Genomic DNA, 12689 nt, shown 5'->3' on the forward strand with positions numbered 1-12689 from the left:
TCTTTCTATAAAGCCTGACATTTATGAACGTAACTCAGAAAAATACCTTAAAATTAATCTGTGGATTAAAGCAATCTGAAATGTATGGGAAGATTACAAGGATGAAGGGGGTGGGGAACAAACAAAATAAAATGTATTGACATTTTAAAGTCTCTTTTCATTTGACAACAAATGTTTTCAAAGAACACAAGGCTCTCTCAGTTATTAATTCATTTTTCTTTACAAGCTACATTCAATTTTGATCATACACAATAATGTGAAAAATCCTCTTCAGGATTACCTACGCAAAATAGCAAAGAAAAAAATATAAGATCGCATGACAGTTTCGAAGCTGAATTACAAATGTGTGCACCCAGCAGTAGATAAAAATGAGGGAGAAGAAGGGAATGATTAAGTTTTCAATTTCCCCACAAGGACTTGATGTTAATTTCAATTCACTTATGTGCTGCTTTGTAGAGGATTATTAAAGAGAACAAATAACCTGATGGTTTGATGATATGATGGCTGCGGGAAATTATTTCCCTGAGACATTGTCATTTAGAAGCTGAATGAGTTTCCCAGTCACTCAGAGCCTCAGCTTCTCATCTGAAAACTGGAAAATGACCATGACACCTCCCCAGTAGGATGAATGTGAGGATTTCAGTACATGCTGAAATGTGAATGCAGGGCACATGGTAGGGACTCCCTGAAAAATAGCGATTTTTATTGACATGAACATAGCAAAAATTTATTTTCAAGGTGCCTGTAATAAAGATCATCAATAAGCCTAACATAATCTACTTTTCTAGACTTTGTCTTTTCATGTAATCCTTTCATGTCTACAGTGCAACCAGTAATAAGTTCTGCTCAATGTTTTCTGATATGGAAGGCATCAACAAATAATGATAATTTTTATTGAGGATTTACTATGTGCCAGGTGCACTATATTGTCTTAAGCAGTCTCTACAACAATCTTATTGGATAGGTACTATTATTTGTCTTAGTTTGACAATAAAAAAACCCCTGAAACCTAGAGAAGTCAAGCAATTTTCCAAATTAATGGAAGTAGCAAGGGGGTTAAGAGTATGGGTGTGTGTGTGTGTGTATATATATATATATATATATATATATATATATATATATATATATATAGTGTGTGTGTGTGAGAGAGAGAGAGAGACAGAGAAAGAGAGAGAGAGATTTTATTTTAAAGACCTGGCTCATGTGATTGTGGGGGCAAGAAAATGCAAAATTTGTAGGGTTGGCTGGCAGCTGGAAATTCCAAAAGTAGTCCATGTTTCAGTGTTGAGTCCAAAGGCAATCTGGAGACAGAATTCCTTCTTGTTTGGGGACCTTAGTCTTTTCTCTTAAGGCATTCATTTGATTAGATAAGACCCCTCACCTTATGGAGGGTGATTGGCTTACTCACTCTGTTAATTTTTTTTTAAAGATTTTACTTATTTATCTGAGAGAGAGAGAGAGAGAGAGAGAGAGAGAGAGGCAGAGACACAGGCAGAGGGAGAAGTGGGCCCCATGCAGGGAGCCCTACGCAGGACTCGATCCCAGGTCTCCAGGATCACACCCTGGGCCAAAGGCGGTGCTAAACCGCTGAGCCACCAGGGCTGCCCACACTCTGTTAATTTAAATGGTTATCATCATATCTAAAAAATACACCTTCACAGCAACATCTAGACTGCTGTTTGATCAAGCACCTGGGCGCTATAGCTAAGCCAAGTTCGTATAGAAAATTAAAACCATGGGGAGGTGAGAATATTACCTCATAAGATTTTGGAAGGACTGAATGAGACAATACAGGCACAGCACTTTGTATGTCTCAGGTACTCAATATCTTTGGTTCTTATGGGCAGAGCCTTGTGTGGAAGAAGCAGTCCATAGATACTAGCTATTGTTATTAAGTGGTGGAGCCATACTGGAACCTAGGTCATTTGCCTCCAGAGCTCATTGTCAACCTCCCAACCTGTTTTGTCCAATATAATAGCCACCACACAAATGTGTCGATGAAGCACTTGTAGTGTAGCTAGTATGACTAAAATTTAAATTTAAAAACTAAAGCAAGGAAAATTTTAAAATACTGAAGTGACCTAGATTCCAGGATATATTGGGTTAAACAAAATATGCCACCAAAATTAATTTCACGTGTTACTTTTTTACTTTTCTTAAATGTGGCTTCTAGAAAAATTTAAATGACACATGTGGCTTGCATTATATCTTCAGTGGGCATGTGCTTTCCCAACAACACAGGCCTCTCCTGTGTGCATGAGGCCTGCACAGGACAGGCCAAGCAGAACAAACACTACATCAATGCATCTTAATTTCAGTGAGGCTGCCCAAATTCTTGCTTACAAAATCTTAACAGTAGCAACAACCCCAAAGGAAAAAAAATTGGACTTTATTTCAGTGAAGATCTTTTGTTCATTAAAAGACATTGTTAAAGAGAGTAAAAAGGCAAACCCAGGTTTGGAAAAGGTAGTTGCAATTCATACACCTGAGAAAAGAATGTTGTTATATTGTTGTATTTCCAGGATTTATGCCAAATTCCTGCAAACCAATAAGAAAAAGGCAGAAAACCCAAAAGAAAAATGCGTGAAAGATTTGAACAGGCATTTTAAAAAGAGGATGTCCAAATGACCAATTAACACATAGAATGCAAATGTGAACATAATTGGCTAAAATAAAAGTGACAGGAAATGTTGATAAAGATATGGCCCTGGAATTCTCACATGCTGCCAATGGGGTATAAATTAGTACAATCACATTGGAGTTTTTTCTTTTTTTTTTTTTCTTACCTCTGTTTTCAAATTTTCCTAAGAGCAAGCATGCTTCTCTCTCTTCCACAAAAAAAAAAAAAAAAAACAGTAAAATTGATCTTTAACTTAAAAAGTCAGCATTTCAAAATACATAAAATAATGAGGCAGAGAGAAGAGGGCCCAGGGCCCTGTCACGCTAGAAGAAATTGTCAGCAGTTAATTGAGCCTCAGGGAGACTTTCGAGAGCAGGATTGCAAACGCGGTGAGCTTCACAAATGACAAAACACAGTGCCTGATCTGTTTAAAGCAGGCCCCGTGGGTTCCCTGCAAACTGCGGGGCGTTCTTTGAGGCCAGGAGCCAGAAGGGCCCTGCCAGGGGCTTTGGTGAAAGCAGGGGTTTCCTGGGAGGTTACTTTCACATTAAGTCATAAAATAATTCTCTTTGGAAAAAAATGTGTCGGTAACAAATGCCCCATAGAATTAGATAGATCACTGAAAATTGAAATTTGCAAAGCTTTGCGCAGGCCTTTGATATCATGCTCTACCTTAAATCTAAGAGTTAAGAGTTATTCTTGCCAGGCATCTGGTTTTGAAGTGCCTCAGCATGTGAAGCAGTGCACGGGGGCCCCGCTGTAGCTCTTGATCAGGGAAATGGAGAAATGATTGTCGTTAACATCAAACTCAGGGCACTGGGATCAGCTTTCTGCCTGCCTGGGAAGCCGGCAGCTCCCAAGCTCCATCCCACCCCACCCTCCAACGGGTGATTCCTCTCTCTAGTGAGGTGCAAATCCAGGGAGTTTTATCATGGGGTGCATGGAACCCCTCATATGGTTCTGGAAGAAATTCGGGGGTTCTGTGAACTTAGATGGAGAAAAATGTATTTATATGTTCACCAACCACTACCCAAAACTTTAGCCCTCCATTTTGAAGAGTAGCAACAAACCACAGTAATATTATCAGTCCCATCGATAGAAATCAGATCTTTTCATATCATAGTTGTTGCAGATATGTTGAAATAAAGTCTAGGCTCATGCTCATTCGAAATTGGCTATTAAACCCACTGCTAGAACTTGTTTTGTAAGGCATTGACAAAGAAGCATACACATCACTCTATCACAATTTGAAAAATATTTTGATAATAGGATTTCAACATAACTGTAATCTTACATATTGCAGGCATTTACAAATATTATCGTGCGGTGCCCACAGGCTTCACTCGAGTGCCAAAGGGGTCCCCAGCATGATAGCGGTTAAGAACCCCTATCAGGACAAGAGGTGGGATTGCTTAGGGCAGGGAGAACCAAGTTGAAGGAGCAACACAGGGCAAAGGGGCTGAGCTTTGATTCTGGACAAGCATAGTAGGATAGGCAAGGAGAGGCCCAACGCAACCTGAGTGCCAGGCAGACCAGAGAGGTTCAGAATAGCCTAGGAGGGCACCACTCATGGCAGTGCCAGGAGCACAATCAAGGGGGCCCCAGAGGGAAAGCTCCCGCCCTTTCGAGAACCTGTAGGCACTTTTTGAAGCTCTGACTTTGATTTTGGTCAGGTCTGGTTTAATTCTGCCTCCATCACTCACTTTGGACAACTTATTTAATCATGGAACTTCAGTGTCTCTGTCTGTAAAATAATAATACTTGCCCATTTGTTAAAGAATGTATTTGTCAATATAATGAACAAAGAAAGCAAGTTACAGAATGATATTCCATTTATGAAAAATGTTAATACGAAACAATGTTATATGATATTTATAGGTAATGACTTAATGTAGTAAAGTAGAAAATCAGGCATGAGAATCATAAGTATCAAGTTCCATTTCCTAGTGTGTACATCTGGGGCATGGAGGGAAATAGGTTTGGGAGGTGTATGGGTGAGGGGGAAAAAATCAGAAACAAATACAAGATTTGATGAAGCTCAGCAGTGGGTTCTCTTTAAAGCTTATTAGAGTGGCCTCTAATAAACTGAACATATAAAAATGTACAACTTGATAGGTTTGGATGCATGTGTACACTTATGAAACCTTCACGATTAAGATAATGAACATATCCACCACCCCCAGTTTCCATGTGTCCCTGTGTAATCGCCCCATCCTACCTTTCCCCATCTCCTAACTCCCGGATGATCAATGAGCTGATTTGTCACTATTGATTAGCTTGAGTTTTCTAGAATTTTATTTAACTGTAAGTCTGCACTTTTTCTTTCTCGTTTGGATTCTTTCACTCAGCACAATTATTTTGAGATCCATTCACGTTGGTAGGTATATCAACCCATCATTCCTTTTTATTACTGAGTAGTATCCCATCATAGGGATACTCTACAGTGGGTATATCCATTCCCTTATTATTTATCATTTGGGTTGTTTCCAGTTTGAGGCTATTAAACCTGCCCTGAACATTTGTGTGGAAGTCTTTGGGTGGACATACACTTTCATTTTCCTTGGGTAAATATCTAGGAATGGAACGGTGAGGTTCTATAGTTGCTGTATGTTTGGCTTTTCAAGAAACTGCCAACATGCTTTCCATTTTGTACCGTTGGAAAACGTACCATGTGACATTCCCATCAGCAACGAGAGCTCTAATTATTCCACATGCTTTCCAGCACTTGGCATCGTCAGTCTTTTTAATTTTAATCATTCTAATAGGTGTGTGTTCCTAGCGCATTGTGGTTTTAATTTGCATTTCTCTAATGAATAAAGATATTAAGCATCTTTTCATGGACTTATTTGGCATCTGTGTATCTTCCTTGGTGAAGTAGCTGTTCAAATATTTTGCCCATTTTCTATTTGGTTTCTTGTCTTGCGAGTTGTAAACTTTTAAAAATCTGTATTAGGAGTCTTCTGTTGGATACGTGTTCTGCAACTACTATCGCAGTGGCTTGATTTCTCGTTTTCTGAATGAGGCTTTCTGAAGAGCAAAAAATATAAACAAATTCCATTTTATTGATTTTTTTCAAGTGTTCATAGTTTTTGTGAAATACTTAACCAAACACAAACACACTAAAATCTCTTGTGTTTTCCTCTAGAAGTTTTATAGTTCAAGCCCTTATGTTTTGGCTTATGATTCATTTTGAATTGTTTTGTATGTGGTTAAGGGTCAATGTTCTTCTCTGTTTCTTTTTTGCATATGGTTGTCCAATTGTTCCAGCATCTTTTGTTAAACATTATACCCTCTCCCTTTGAAGTGATTTGTAATATTTATCAATTTACTAAATATATGTGGGTCTATTTCTAGGTTCACTATTCTTCCCACTCATGTTTGCACATTACTTATGAAAATGCTGTGCTGTCTTGATTAGCGTAGCTCCATAATGTGCTCAAAAAGGCCACAGTCTTATGCTTGTTTTATACACATTTTTCATTATACTTTGTGAGAGAACGAGGGGTATATCTATACCATCTTCTTGGAAGAAGCAGCCCTGGTGCATTTTTAAAAGCTGGCCTCTGGTTCCATTTTCACACACACACATACACACACACACACACACACACACACACACACACACAAATTTCGATGTAAAATAAGGGCAGCTGCCCAGTGTCCTTCACAAGAAATGGAAAACAGGTTTGCAGTAGGACACAAGAGGATCAGCAAAATTTAGATCATTCCAATTCGCCTGCCCAGACATTATACCAGGAGCCAAAAGCTACCTCTGTTTGCCAGAAATGCAGGATAGTGAGAGGAGAACACTGGTGATTTCATCCACCGCTGATAGAGACCTATCTGTCTGGGACCTAAATGGCTAAAATCAGCTTGCTCTTCTCCGCCTTCCCCTCAACACCCATGCACATCTCCACTGTCCACAAACCTTTCAGAGGCTCGATTCCCTTCCTTGGATGATTTCACCTCTTTTTCCCAGGCCGAATACATACAGTGAACGTAGGGTACCTCAACTTCCAGCACCAGACTTCCCCTACCGATGGCTGCTGTGGCCACTTTGTGTGAATTAGGAAGGAGCACCCTTTCCTCAAAGCTCTTTACTATCATCTGCCCCCAAACAGTCACGGTTACTATTGCTGCAGGCAGTAGTGCCCCCTGGATTTGCGAAGTGCACAACATGCTCAACATCACAGATCCTATGACTCTACCTGGGCCTGCCCCCCTTCCATCTTCCTGTCTCAGGGTCACTACCTGAGCGGAGTCCTTCCAGCTGTCCTCCGCAGGCCCCTCTCCTCCCATCCTGTCTTCTTCCTCTTCATAAAGTATTCTTGGGCATGGATCCATTTGGTCATGGGCTGATCAACATTAAAAATCCCTGGCTCCTGGGCAGCCTGGGTGGCTGAGTGGTTCAGCGCCGCCTTCAGCCCAGGGCCTGATCCTGGAGACCAGGGATCGAGTCCCACGTCGGGCTCCCTGCGTGGAGCCTGCTTCTCCCTCTGCCTGTGTCTCTGCCTCTCTCTCTCTCTCTCTGTGTGTATCTCTCATGAAAAAAATAAAATCTTAAAAAAAAATCTCTGGCTCCTTCTCATCAGTATCTAAACAAACTTATATTTCCCCAATCTTAAAAATAATAATAATATCTTCCTCCCAGTGTCCTTCTCGTTTCCTCCCAGGTGATTTCCTGGAAGACCTGTGCACGCTCATTTGTGTCCATTTTCCCGCCATCTGCCGCCCTTGGTCCTCAACTCCTCCAGGCTGGGAGCGGCCCTGGCTGATGGCAGCGCAGGTGTAGGGCCTGCCATTCCTCGGCCTTCACCTAATTTCTCAAGAAGACGGATCCAGCCTACAGCCCGACGGGCTCCTCCCTCGCCGTCTGCGATGCCACCCTCTCCCCCACCCTCTCCCGGGGTTCCTCCCGAGGCTCCCGGCTCCTCTTCCAGCGCCCCCAGGAGGGGAGAGGCGCTCTCGGGGGCCCTCCGGGGCCTCCTTCGCAGGTCACGCTCCCTCCACCAGGCAGTCTCCCCGAGCTCCTGCTCCGCTCTCGTCCCCGTCCGTGGGACCCAGGGCACAGGCGTCCGGCTCAGGCTTTCACCTGCAAGTGCAAACGGGCACATGCCGCGGCCCGCGCTCCTCTAGACCCAGGCTCCTCGCCAACTCGGCTTCTCGTGCGTCCTCCTCCACCGCGCGGTTCGCGGCCTTTCACCCAGGCGGCAGCCCGCGCCGTCACCACGCCTGCCTCCCCACTACCTGCCCGCCTGGCCGCGCACCCGAGGCCCTAACCCGCGCAGCCTAAGTCCAACGAGCCTCCGGAGACGCCCGAGACCAGCGGCGCCCACGTATTAGGGGCTTCGTGCTCCCGCGTCCGCCGCTGGGTTTGAACCAAACTCAGGAGGGAAAGCGCCGGGTCGCTCCTGTTCACGGATTCCCGGCGCACCCGCGGTGCCGGGCACCAGCGAGCTCAGTGAATCCTCGACAGAAGGACAGAAGGACAGTGAGGGAGGATTCACCATCTCCGCGGGGGACAGCTGGAGCTCCGAGCCCAGGGCGCACACCTCAGCCCTCATTCGCCACACACAACATGGCGGCGGTGCCGACCCGCGTCCCGCTTCCGTTTCCGGTGCCGGTCACGTCACTTCCTCTCCGGTTGCCCAGGAGCTCGTTGGATGCTAAGGATGCAGGGAGCCTCTCTTCTCTGCTCTTTTTCCCTTCCAGATTCTTGCTCGTGGTGCGGCGTAGCTTCGAGGCTCGGCCACCTGCGGCTTGTTGGTGAGAGGGGGACCGAAGGGAGGGCTCTCTGGAGTGTGTAGGGGGGTCTGGGATCTGGGGGGGCGGGGCGGAGGGACTGAGTAGGGGGACGTGGCTGGGAGGCGGTTCGAGAAAGTTTATGTTGCAAACCCTCCCCCAAACCGGTTATTATTGGAAGTGGCAGATGCAGTCCGTGGGCAGAGACGATGCTTAGCAGCTAGGGCTTCATCGCCGTAAAATGTGTGTGCGGACGGCCTTAGCAGCCTGAAAACCATTTTCTTCTCCTCTAAGGTTTCTTCTGTATTAACTGGGCCCAGCCACCACCGACGCCTGCCGTCTGGTATCCTTTCCTGCTGTGTCAGGTCACGCCCAGCAGAAGGAAACTTGTTTGTTTTCATCAGCGGCAGGCACCATCCTTCACACTTCTCACCCTTTATCGAACCGACAATGAAAACCCAAGTGCAGGAGGCACTGTTAAAGGTCTGAAAAGGTTACAGATGACCAGAGCCATTTATTTTTATTATTATTTTTTATTTTTTTGAGAGCGAGAAGGAGAGCGAGCAAGCAAGCAGGGGAGAAGGGCAGAGGGAGAGAGAGAATCTCCAGCAGGCTCCGCACTCAGCACAGAGCTCAATGTGAGGCTCGGTCTCAGGACCCCAAGAGCATGACCTGAGCAAAATCAAGAGTCACTTAACCGACTGAGCCACTCAGGTGCTACGACTTTTATTTTTATTTTTTTAAGATTTTATTTATTTGTTCATGAGAGACACACAGAGAGGAGAGAGGCAGAGACACAGGCAGAGGGAGAAGCAGGCTCCATGCAGGGAGCCCCACGTGGGACTCGATCCTGAGACTCCAGGATCACATCCCGTCCCAAGGCGGCGCTAAACCCCTGAGCCACCTGGGCTGCCCTACGACTTTTATTTTTTAAACGAAGATCAGAAAGGGAGACAGAACGTAAAGACTGCTAACTCTGGGAAACGAACTAGGGGTGGTAGAAGGGGAGGAGGGCGGGGGGTGGGAGTGAATGGGTGATGGGCACTGGGGGTTATTCTGTATGTTAGTAAATTGAACACCAATAAAAAATAAATTAAAAAAAAAACAAAAACGAAGATCTCTTTTATGTGAAGAAACTTAAGGATTTTTGCATCCTAGGATGTGCTGTGAGATTGAAAGCAGAATTTTTTCCATAGATCAGAAGAGAGATAGTCAACAAATGAGTATCCCCTGGCTTGCACACTGAGTGAACACAGTCAAGATCTTCTTCAGCAACCACCTTGGCATTGGAACAGGCTGCAAAGTTCACCCTTCATCAGTCCTCACATCTCCACGTTCAGTTTAGCTTAGTCGTTTACGTTTCTGGCCTGATCAGTGTTTTTCTTTCTTGCAGGTGCAGCAGAGGCTCCCAGGTAGCTGAGAAGTTCATGGAATCTTCTTACTGGTACAACTTTCACTATTGCTTGTGTTAGAGTGTGAGGTAAAGATGAGCAAACATTTCTCAAGTGCACTGTTTACCTACACAGCATGCTGCAACTTGACTTCTCAAAGTCAAGAGAAACAGGTTTGCACAATTGCTGTGTGTGACATAGAAAGGACATGGCATCTGATAACAGGAACATAGCTTTTATGCTAATAAAAATGCTTTTAAAATTAGTGTGTGGTTTTTGGTAATTAGCATATGATTTCAGTTATCAATTGGTTCATAACAAACAGACTAATTAAATACCCCCTTCAGTCATTTATCTAAATGACTGTTCTGTTAAATTGTATTTGTGGGCATTGATCAGAGCTAATGGGAAAAAGAGATTAAGATGAAAATCATGGGATTAAATTTTTAATTAGTTTGCCCCCTGAACAGTTGTTTGGTATGACACGGTGATTGGTTGGCTACATATACCTACCCAGCAAGGATGTGGCTCTACTACTAGACTTTGGAACATAAGAGTGTTTCACAAGAGACGAGTATTTGAGTATTTTATTCAGTTATCTTTCTCTTTATTCCTGCTTAATAAGGAACTGGAAAGGAAGGCAATGTGTGGGATCTCATAGTTCTTCATCTGGTGATACATATAAAGTATGAGATAAGGGCATCAGTTCATTAATAAATATCTCAGACTTAATATGTCTGAAATAAAGCTCTCCATTCCCCAGCCCCAACCCCTTCCTCTCCCAGGGTTCTTATCTTGACCAGTGATACTACCATGTATCAGTGTGTTCAAGATGAAAACCTAGGAGCAGTCTTGAGTCCCTGTTTCTCTCATGCCCCACAGCTTGTCCATCAACAATTTCTATCAGCTTTTCTTCTGAAACATATCCAAAATCTACCCACCGTTCTCTTCGCTACCACCCTAACCCAAACACCATCATCCTTTACCTGGTTAACGACAACACCCTCTGAATCTGGTCTCCCTGTTTCCAATCTCGTGACCCATTTCTACCCACCTCTGCTCCACCCCACCCAGTCTGTTCTCCACACAACAGCCGAAAACACTGGCTTAAAACATAAGTTAGAGTCTATAACTTCTCTATCTGGAACCACCCAGCATCTTCCCACACTAGTTACCATGCCCCATGAGACCCTGCATGATCTGGATTCATCTGGGACCACTCCCTACCCCTCCACTCACTGTGACCCAGCACCACTGTCTCTTTCTTCATCTGCCAGGTTTAAACTTGCCTACAGGCCCTTGAACTAGTTATCCCCCTTGCCTGGAACCATCTTCCCCCAGATGTTTGCTGGGATGGATCTCTCTTGTGTAGATCTCAGTTTAAAGGTGATCTCCTTAAATAGGACCTTCCTTTACCACCCAACCAACAGTGGTCTCCTATTACTCCTCTTCACACTATCCTAATTTGCTCATCTCTGGAAGAGTATTTCAGCTCAGATGATCAATACTCTTGCCCCTTGAAGTATGAAAATAAAATTTAAAGAGAAAAATTGTGCACCTGCCCACAATATTCCTCATTATTGCTGTTTTCTGGTGTCCTGGTTCATTGACTGTCTCCCCCTACTCCTATGTGAACTCTGAAAGGAAACCTCTTGTCCTGTGTGTAACTTTGTACCCAGAGCCCCATGAGTCTCCAGTGCATGAGTGAATGAATACATAATGGATTCTCTTGGCACCAAGATAACTACTGTCTCATCCCAGGTACACTGAAGGAAGGCTTGGAAAGGTTGGGGGACCAAATAGCGCATAGAATGGACCTTAAATCACGAGACATGGGCAAGGACCCAGAATGGAGAGAGGCAAGGGGACAGTGAAGGTAAATGGAAATTATATTGAGCAATTCTATGGATATATCCTAGAAATCCTAACCCCTGGGGTGCCTGAGTGGCTCAGTCAGTAAACAAAGTCTGATTCTTGGTTTCAGCTCAAGTTGTGATCTCTGAGTCATGAGATCAAGCCCTGTGTTGGGCTCTGTGCTGAGCATGGAGTCTTCTTGAAATTCTGTCTCCGTCTTTCTCTGCCCCTCCCACTTGTGCTCTCTTTTTCTCTCTCTAAAATAAATATATAAATCTTCAAAAATAAAAGAAGAAAAATCCTAATGCTTGCGCAAGTGTGCACCTGCCCACACATATTCACACACAGTCTGACCGAAAATAGTGCATCTTAGTGTTTGCTCTGTACCTGAGTCTTACAGAACACGTTTTCTGGGTAGAGACGCTTGGGCTTCAGTGTCAGGAGAGTGTGATTCAGAAGTCTAGGTGGGACCCACGTGTCTGCTGCTGGATAATCCTTGTAAGTTGGTCTCATTCTTGGTGGGCACAGTAAGGCTATGGTCATTACTACCAGCTTAGAGAAGACAGCATGACATCCTATGGTGGCTCTGTTAAATCACCCAATGGGCTGAGCCTAAGCCTGGTTTCTCCAAATATAAAGTAAAAGATTTACTTGGACTCCTGTGTAACTTTAAAACTCAAACTTAACTGAAATTGGGCTTATGGGAACCCCTCTTCCCTGAGGAGCAAGGGCCTATGAACCTGAGGCCTATGTTCCAATTTGGCAATTCCACTTAAAGGCCATATTTTGTCTAAAAAGCACTTTACTGTATTATGCCACCTAATATTTATTTTGATAGCCAGTGAAAATGGCAGGAGCAAATTCTGCTGCAAAACTGTGCTGAGCAGGCTCAGACCTATTCTTTATTCTAGGTTGAATTTGAGGGGATGGGGTTGCAGGAGAGAAAGTGACTATACCATTGGTACTCAGGTTTAAAAAGATGGCAGGAAATGGAGCTTAGACTTCAATCCTTTCAAAAATCTTTCTCACCCCCAATTGGTCAGTGAAATTCCTGGGTTTAGTCTTCTCTTTTCCGTGCACCC

At 44.0% G+C, this 12689-nt stretch overlaps 2 long non-coding RNA genes across 2 annotated transcripts; one reads left to right on the forward strand and one right to left on the reverse strand.

Moving 5' to 3' along the window:
* Positions 1–5004: 5004 nt before the first annotated feature.
* On the reverse strand, positions 5005–8303 carry LOC144292546 (uncharacterized). Its single transcript, XR_013359925.1, has 2 exons — positions 7901–8303; positions 5005–7712 (listed from the first exon to the last, which is right to left on the reverse strand). It is a non-coding gene; the product is annotated as an uncharacterized LOC144292546 (long non-coding RNA).
* On the forward strand, positions 7274–10018 carry LOC144292545 (uncharacterized). Its single transcript, XR_013359924.1, has 2 exons — positions 7274–8386; positions 9756–10018. It is a non-coding gene; the product is annotated as an uncharacterized LOC144292545 (long non-coding RNA).
* The last annotated feature ends 2671 nt before the right edge of the window (positions 10019–12689 follow it).

The sequence above is a fragment of the Canis aureus genome, chromosome 21, assembly GCF_053574225.1.
Source record: "Canis aureus isolate CA01 chromosome 21, VMU_Caureus_v.1.0, whole genome shotgun sequence".
Classification (NCBI taxonomy): Eukaryota; Metazoa; Chordata; class Mammalia; order Carnivora; family Canidae; genus Canis; species Canis aureus.